The following is a 7,574-nucleotide window of genomic DNA, read 5'->3' as shown; positions in this document are numbered from 1 at the left end:
AATCATAACCTGAAAATGTAGATTTCATGCACCCCACTAAATATGAATTTTGCATGTTTTTATTCATTGAAAAATATCTCTTCCTTTTCTTTAATGCAAACTTGAAATCCATATGTTTCAAGCAATCTTTTTGACAACATTCACTTGAAATGAGAGCGCTAATAGAACTTCTTCTCATCAGATATTCTGCTCTACCCCTTGTATAACTAGAACATCTTGGATTGATACGAAAAGGTCTGCTCCTACTCCTCGATACAATATTTCCTGGCAACATCTCCATCATTGGATCATCATTTGTATAAGCATTTTCATCATCATTCTGAGGAATGTTATCCTCACTATGATCATCTGTGCTTTTGAAATACTGACTTGGAGGATATTCTTCATCTTTCCCTTCTTCAGTGCTACTCTCATAGTCCTTAGAATTAGGACTAAATGGAAAATTTGACTCGATGTTTATTGGATATTCTTCATCATGTGCATTGTCAGTGCTACTCTCATAGTCCATAGGATTAGGACTACGTCGAAAATGTGACTCTTTACTTACTAGAAATTCTTCATCCTGCCCTTTATCACTGCTGCTCTCATAGTCCTTAGGATTAGGACTAAGTGCTTCATCCTTTCCTTTGTCACTACTGCTCTCATAGTCCTTAGGATTAGGACTAAGTGGAAACCACGACTCTTTATTTATTTGAAAATCTTCATCATGCTCTTCATCACTGCTGCTCTCATAGTCCATAGGATTAGGACTAAGTGGACACCATGACACTCTATTCATTTGAAATGATTCATCATATTCTTCATCACTGTTGCTCTCATAGACCATATTATTAGGACCAAGTGGACACCGTGACACTCTATTCATTTCAAATTCTTCATCATGTTCTTCATCACTGCTTCTCTCATAGTCCATAGGATTGGGACTAAGTGGACATTGTGACACTCTATTCATTTTAAATTCTTCATCACTGCTACTCTCATAGTCCATAGGATTAGGACTAAGTGGACACCGTAACAGTCCATTCTTTTGAAATTCGTCATCATGCTCTTCATCACTGCTGCTCTCATAGTCCATAGGATTAGGACTAAGTGGACACTATGACACTCTATTCATTTGAAATTATTCATCATGTGTTGGCATTATGATTCAGGTGTTGTCCTTGATGGCAAACTCATTCAGGTGGTAAATCAAGAAGGACGCAGGAAATATGTTCAGCAAGTGCGTCCCCGCAGGTATACCATACAGAACCCGCGTCCAGGGACGCAGGCCAGCCGTTCAGGAGGTGCGTCCGCCCAGTGCACACATTTCAAGGCAGAGAAAAGCACGTGGGGGTTTCTTGTGTGGTATCTAGCCGACGGTTTTTGTGTTTCTATGGTGTCGGCTCGTGGTATTGTTCCACGCTTTGGGGAGAAGCTTGCCTATATAAAGCAAAGGAGTTCATTTGGATTATGCATCATCTTGGTTGAATATCTCTTGGTGAGCTCTAGTCCAAATCTATAAGGGCGAATCTTCTAATGGACTACGATCTATATGGCGCATGATCAGATCTGTGGATCTGAGTGTTTGGGTTGGTTCTGAAGTCCTCTTATCTTCTATATCTGAAGGGACGCAGATTCAGTGAAGGGAAAGTGCGCCGGGACGCAGTACAGTAAAGGCTCAGGTGCGTCTCTGAGGCAAAGGACGCGGCGCGACTGTGGTATTGGGTGCGTCTCTGAAGCGAAAGACGCGGCGCGATAGTGTTTCTGTGTGCGTCGGTCGCAGAAAAGCAAAGAGGAACAGTGCGTCTGCACGTAGAACAGCATAAGGTACACTGCGTCCAGTCGCAGGCCACAGAAAGAAAATATGCGTCCCTGTCTTAAGATGATCTGTTGACTGTATATTTCTGTTCATAAGGTGTTCTGGGTTGTTTCTGTAATTATTGATCTGATATCTGTCGTAGACTGTATCTGTTGTATACTTGTTGATCATTTGATTCTTCATGAAAAGAAGTAGGGGGTTGTAGCTCCCTTCCAGGAGAGTCTGGAAAACGAGAGAGAGTTGTAGCTCTCTGCAGGTTGCAGCCTGCGTGCTGGTAAAGGACTGCACCAGTACAAGATCATTGTAAAAAGAATTTCTTGAAAGAAGATAGAGACATATTGCAGCAGGTGGTTTTTCTCCCGCATTGGGTTTCCACCTTACATCTTGTGTTCTTTGGTGTGACTGTCTATTTTCTTTATTCATGCTCATTGTTTTATGGTACTGATATACAAGAATATTTCAAAAGAATCAAATAAGGAAGATTTGGTAAATTGCTAGATAATACTGATTCACCCCCCCCTCTCAGTATTATTTCCAACAATTGGTATCAGAGCAGGTCCTTCTGAAAAGCTTGATCGCTTGAAGGTAGATCGTTCATCATGAGCAACTACGAGAGAGAAGCATCAATCAGGCCACCCGTCTTCGATGGGACAAACTTCAATTATTGGAAGGTAAGAGTTACTGCATATCTTCAATCTCTTGGTACAGAAGTTTGGAACATTGTAGAATCAGGCTATGCCTTTCCTTCAGCTACTCCTACAGATCCAGCTGAGAAAAAGCAGTATGAAACAAATGCAAAAGCAGTCAGTACTCTATTAGGAAGTATATCCCAAACAGAGTTCATGAAGGTCATGCACTTCAAATCAGCAAAAGAGATATGGGACAAAATGATCACTAGCTATGAAGGAGATGAACAGGTAAAAGAAGCTAAACTTCAAACTCTCAGGATTCAATATGAGACTCTCAAGATGTATAATGATGAAAGTGTGGCTAATTATTTTCTTCGGGTAGATGAGATTGTTAATTGTATGAAAAATTTGGGTGAAGAAATAAAAGAGACTATAGTAGTTCAAAAGATTCTAAGATCTTTATCCCCCAAGTTTGAATCTAAAGTATCTGCAGTAGAGGAAAAGGAAAATCTCCGTGTTCTCACTATGTCTCAGCTACATGGAATTCTAACTGCTTATGAAATGAGAAAGGGAGGTCCATCAGACAGAAGGGAAGCTGCTTTTAAAGCATCAGGCAAAGAAGATCACTATGAAGCAAGTCATGTTCCAGAAGAAGAGGAAGAAGAATCAAATTTTGTCAGAAATCTTCAAAGGGGTTCTGGAAGGTTCAGAGGTAAGCTACCTTTCAAATGCTTTGCTTGTGGAAGAGTAGGTCATTATGCTGCAAAATGCTCTTATAAGGATAAAGGAAAGGAACCAGTTAGATGGAACAAGAAACAGAGTGCAAATAAGAAAAGCTACTACACCCACGAAGATAGTGATGGCTTATCAAACAGTGATGAAGATGAACAAGGTAACAAATACAGATTGTTAATGGCATTTGAAGATGATGATTATGAGGATGCTGTAGATGTAGATAACCTTTATGATGAAATTACTAGACTCAAGAGATGTATAGAAGAAAAGAACATGATTATTGATACTCTACAATTTCAAATTGATGAAAAGGAAAAACATCTTGAAAAATTAGAAGGTGAAATTGTTGGTCTTAGAAAAGAAATTGAGAAAACAAAAACTATCAATCTCAAGTTTGTCAAAGGATCTGAAACTTTGAATGAGATTATCAGTGTGCAGCGGTCTCCACTAAATAAGACAGGTCTGGGCTATAATGGAGAAACTTCTCAAGCATCCACTTCAAAAAGTTATCTTGATGCAGCAAGAAGAAATGAGCAAGAGCACAAGGAAGATCATCAGGTAAAGCAGGGACAAACGTCAAACAGAAACTATCAGGGGCAATCCAGCTTAAGGGTGAACAAAAGCCACAACCAGCCACAGGTAAAATCTTCCCAATTTGGTTCAAGAATAGATGAAAATAGAAATTACAATCAGTTGGCTGGTAGATTCAATAATCGCAGAAGCTTCTTCAATGGACAATGCTTTTCTTGCCATAACTTTGGTCACAAAGCAGCTCAATGTGTTGCGTATAAAACAATCATGACTAGGGAAGCTCAAAAACAAAGAAGTATGACAGGGATTACAAAAAGGACCTATAACAACTTTTCAGCTCTTGAAAATGAAGTTGAATGCTCTATTTGCAATAATTTTGGACATGAAGACTTTGAATGCAGAAGCAGGTTTCCGGAAAGAAAGGTACAAGAACAAAAAAAAGAACAAGCCTCAGGCACCAAAACATGGAAAATAAAGGAACCTCAAACAGAAAGATGTGGGATAGCATTCTATGCAGAAGGACAAGAAAATCTATGGTACATTGACAGTGGATGTTCAAAGCATATGACAGGTGATAAAGAAAAACTTGAATCTTATTCTAATTTAGAAAAGGGAAAGAAAGTCTCTTTTGGAAATGATACTCCTGCAACTATAAAAGGAAAAGGTATTGCTCCTTTAAAAGAAGATGTTAAGGCTGGAAATGTTTTGTTTGTTGATGGACTAAAGCATAATCTTCTAAGTGTAAGCCAAATGTGTGATCAAAGAACCGAGGTTATATTCAGATCAAATGGATGTCTTGTTCGTGATCTTGATACAGGTAAAACAGTTCTCAAAGGAAAAAGAACTCCAAATAATCTATACATATTTGATGAAGGACAACAACAATGCTATCTAAGCAAGGATGAAGAGCACTGGTTATGGCATCGAAGGTTGGGACATCTAAGCTTCTCACAAATAAGGAAAGCTTGCAAATATCAGGCAGTTCGCGATCTTCCAGATATCAAAATTCCTGACAACACCATATGCAGATCATGTCAGTTTGGAAAACAAACCAGAACTAACTTTCCAGAGAAAGAAGGATCAGCCAGCATGCCTCTTGAGCTAGTACATACAGATGTATGTGGACCATTCAGAAAAAGAACACCTAGAGGAGAGGAATACTTGATATTATTTATTGACGATTTCTCCAGGTTTGTTTGGTTAGGACTTATGAAGCACAAAGATGAAGCTTCGAAAAATTCAAATCCTTCAAAGCTTTGGTTGAAAATGAATCAGGTCACAAAATTAAGTGCCTCAGATCCGACAGAGGTGGAGAATTTACTTCAAATGAATTTTTCGATTTCTGTGATGAACATGGGATAAGGAGAGAATTTTCTACAGCTAGAACTCCTCAGCAAAATGGAGTAGTGGAAAGAATGAACAGAACAATTCAGCAAATGGCTCGTGCTATGCTTGATGAATCAGGAACTCCTGCAACCTTCTGGGGTGAAGCTGCACATGCGGCAGTTATTATTCTCAACAAGACAAATGTCCGAGTGAACAGCACTCAAACTCCTCATGAGCTCTGGAGTGGTAAAACTCCTTCGGTAAAGCACTTCAAAATCTTTGGGAGCAAATGCTATATCAAGAATACTGAGGAGCAGCTTGGCAAACTTGATCCTAGAGCAGATGAAGGAATTCTTCTTGGCTACTCTCCACATAGCAAAGCATACAAATGCTACAATAAAAGACTTGGCAGAATTGTTGACAGCATTGATGTAGTGGTTGATGAGAAAGGATACATTCCTAGGCAAATACATCGTGAAGACATTGAAGAAGATGAAAGCTACCCTCAAAGACAGAATGATGAAGAAGAAGAACCGCAAGAACAATCTCAAGACGGACCTCACGAAGAAGCAGAAGAAAGAACAAGAATAGAAGAAAAGACTCCATCCAGATATGTTCAAAAGAACCATCCGGAATCTCAGATCATGGAACAAAAAGAAGCAGGTATACAAACTAGAAGAACAGTTGCAGAAGCTTCAAGTTATTTGGCATTACTCTCCTCTACAGAACCACAAAATGTGAAAGAGGCTTGCAAAGATGAATGTTGGGTGAAAGCAATGGATGAAGAACTTGAGCAAATCGAAAAGAACAACACTTGGGAGCTGGTTCCTAGACCAAAGGATAAGAATGTTATCGGAACAAAATGGGTTTTCAAAAATAAATTGAATGAAAATGGAGAAGTAATTAGAAACAAAGCCAGACTTGTTTGTAAAGGGTATGCACAGCAAGAAGGAATAGACTTTGAAGAAACTTTTGCTCCTGTTGCAAGACTTGAGGCCATCCGAATGTTTCTTGCTCTCTCAAGTTGTCAGAACTTCAAAGTATTTCAAATGGATGTGAAATCAGCCTTTCTGAATGGAGACTTGGATGAAGAAGTGTACATTGAACAGCCAGATGGTTTCATTCTTGGAAACGATCCAAATCTTGTATGCCGATTAAAAAAGGCTCTCTATGGTCTCAAACAAGCTCCAAGGGCTTGGTACTACCGGTTGGACAAATATCTTCATCAACAAGGTTTTTCAAAAGGTTCAGCAGATAGCAATCTTTATATAAAAGTTGAAAATGACAAATTACTAATACTTGTTGTGTATGTAGATGACATTATTTTTGGCAGTAATGAAGAAGCTATGAGTCAAAGCTTTGCCTCGGTCATGCAGAAAGAATTTGAGATGTCCTTGCTAGGAGAACTGACATACTTCCTTGGTTTGCAAATCCAACAAAAGAAAGGAGGAATCCTTTTATCTCAAACCAAGTATCTCAAGCAGATTTTGAAGAAATATGGCATGGAAGATGCAAAACCAGTATGTACACCCATGGTCACAGGATGTAGTCTCAGTGCAAATGATGAATCTGCAGCAGTACATCAACCAACCTACAGATCTATGATTGGAAGTCTACTATATTTGACAGGTACCCGACCAGACATCATGCATGCAGTTGGAATAGTTGGAAGATTTCAGGCAAATCCAAAGGAGACTCATCTTCAAGCAGTGAAGAGAATCTTCAAATATCTTCAAGGGACTCAAAATTATGGCCTATGGTATCCTAGAGATACAGATCTCACTCTTCATGCTTATACAGATGCAGATTGGGCCGGAAGCGTGGATGACAGGAAAAGCACAAGTGGTGGTGCATTCTTTATGGGTTCCAGACTGGTATCTTGGTTCAGCAAGAAACAGAGTTCAATTGCCTTGTCTACAGCTGAAGCGGAATATGTTGCTGCTGCATCTTGTTGCACCCAACTTCTTTGGATGATGCAGACTTTGCAAGATTATCAAATCACTTGTACACCTCCTATTCCTATCTTATGTGACAACACAAGTGCAATCAGCATCTCAAAGAATCCGGTTATGCATTCAAAAACCAAGCACATACCAATCAAGTACCATTTTCTCCGGGAACAAGTACTTGAACAGAAGGTCAAGTTGGAGTATGTTCCTTCTAAGGAACAAGTTGCTGATATTTTCACCAAACCGTTGCCCAGGGACACTTTTGAATACCTCAGGCAAAAGCTGGGGGTTGTTGATGCATCATCTCACTGTTGATCTTCTTCCTATTGATGGTATAGGCTCAGGGGGAGCACATAATGCATTGTTGGCATTATGGAGAAGGAGATCTTGGAAATAGCTGCAATATGTTTCTGTCTCCTTCATGATGGATTTCTGGTTACAGATCTGGAGAAGCATGAGCATAGGGGGAGCATACCCTTTGCCCTTGATGTCAAAGGGGGAGAATGATGACGCTGAAGATTATGTGGTTGCCATCAAGTCCAAAGGGGGAGTTTGTTGGCATTATGATTCAGGTGTTGTCCTTGATGGCAAACTCATTCAGGTGGT

This window comes from Pinus tabuliformis, chromosome 3_2 (genome assembly GCF_031772625.1).
Source record: "Pinus tabuliformis cultivar Carrire ecotype Pingquan chromosome 3_2, CPIR1, whole genome shotgun sequence".
Lineage (NCBI taxonomy): Eukaryota > Viridiplantae > Streptophyta > Pinopsida > Pinales > Pinaceae > Pinus > Pinus tabuliformis.
This window is presented reverse-complemented; position numbering follows the sequence as displayed.